This window comes from Triticum aestivum, unplaced genomic scaffold (assembly GCF_018294505.1).
Source record: "Triticum aestivum cultivar Chinese Spring unplaced genomic scaffold, IWGSC CS RefSeq v2.1 scaffold127998, whole genome shotgun sequence".
In the NCBI taxonomy this organism is placed as follows: Eukaryota; Viridiplantae; Streptophyta; class Magnoliopsida; order Poales; family Poaceae; genus Triticum; species Triticum aestivum.
Genome location: NW_025276661.1, coordinates 1 through 1,281, shown reverse-complemented (window position 1 = coordinate 1,281; position 1,281 = coordinate 1). Strand labels below are relative to the sequence as shown.

The window sequence follows — 1,281 nt, the reverse complement described above, 5'->3', positions numbered from 1 at the left end:
GGAAATTTCATCGTGATGGGGATAGATCATTGCAATTGTTGGTCTTCAACGAGGAATGCCTAGTAAGCGCGAGTCATCAGCTCGCGTTGACTACGTCCCTGCCCTTTGTACACACCGCCCGTCGCTCCTACCGATTGAATGGTCCGGTGAAGTGTTCGGATCGCGGCGACGGGGGCGGTTCGCCGCCCCCGACGTCGCGAGAAGTCCATTGAACCTTATCATTTAGAGGAAGGAGAAGTCGTAACAAGGTTTCCGTAGGTGAACCTGCGGAAGGATCATTGTCGTGACCCTGACCAAAACAGACCGCGCACGCGTCATCCAACCCGTCGGTGACGGCACTGTCCGTCGCTCGGCCAATGCCTCGACCACCTCCCCTCCTCGGAGCGGGTGGGGGCTCGGGGTAAAAGAACCCACGGCGCCGAAGGCGTCAAGGAACACTGTGCCTAACCCGGGGGCATGGCTAGCTTGCTAGCCGTCCCTTGTGTTGCAAAGCTATTTAATCCACATGACTCTCGGCAACGGATATCTCGGCTCTCGCATCGATGAAGAACGTAGCGAAATGCGATACCTGGTGTGAATTGCAGAATCCCGCGAACCATCGAGTCTTTGAACGCAAGTTGCGCCCGAGGCCACTCGGCCGAGGGCACGCCTGCCTGGGCGTCACGCCAAAACACGCTCCCAACCACCCTCATCGGGAATCGGGACGCGGCATCTGGTCCCTCGTCTCGCAAGGGGCGGTGGACCGAAGATCGGGCTGCCGGTGTACCGCGCCGGACACAGCGCATGGTGGGCATCCTCGCTTTATCAACGCAGTGCATCCAACGCGCAGCCGACATTATGGCCTCAGAACGACCCAGCAAACGAAGCGCACGTTGCTTCGACCGCGACCCCAGGTCAGGCGGGACTACCCGCTGAGTTTAAGCATATAAATAAGCGGAGGAGAAGAAACTTACAAGGATTCCCCTAGTAACGGCGAGCGAACCGGGAGCAGCCCAGCTTGAGAATCGGGCGGCTGTGCCGTCCGAATTGTAGTCTGGAGAGGCGTCCTCAGCGACGGACCGGGCCCAAGTCCCCTGGAAAGGGGCGCCTGGGAGGGTGAGAGCCCCGTCCGGCCCGGACCCTGTCGCCCCACGAGGCGCCGTCAACGAGTCGGGTTGTTTGGGAATGCAGCCCAAATCGGGCGGTAGACTCCGTCCAAGGCTAAATACAGGCGAGAGACCGATAGCGAACAAGTACCGCGAGGGAAAGATGAAAAGGACTTTGAAAAGAGAGTCAAAGAGT

The 1,281-nt window shown here is 59.3% G+C and overlaps 1 non-coding gene across 1 annotated transcript; it reads left to right on the top strand.

Annotated features, from left to right (window-relative positions):
• Positions 1-507: 507 nt before the first annotated feature.
• On the top strand, positions 508-663 carry LOC123178349 (5.8S ribosomal RNA). Its single transcript, XR_006489504.1, has one exon. It is a non-coding gene; the product is annotated as a 5.8S ribosomal RNA (ribosomal RNA).
• The last annotated feature ends 618 nt before the right edge of the window (positions 664-1,281 follow it).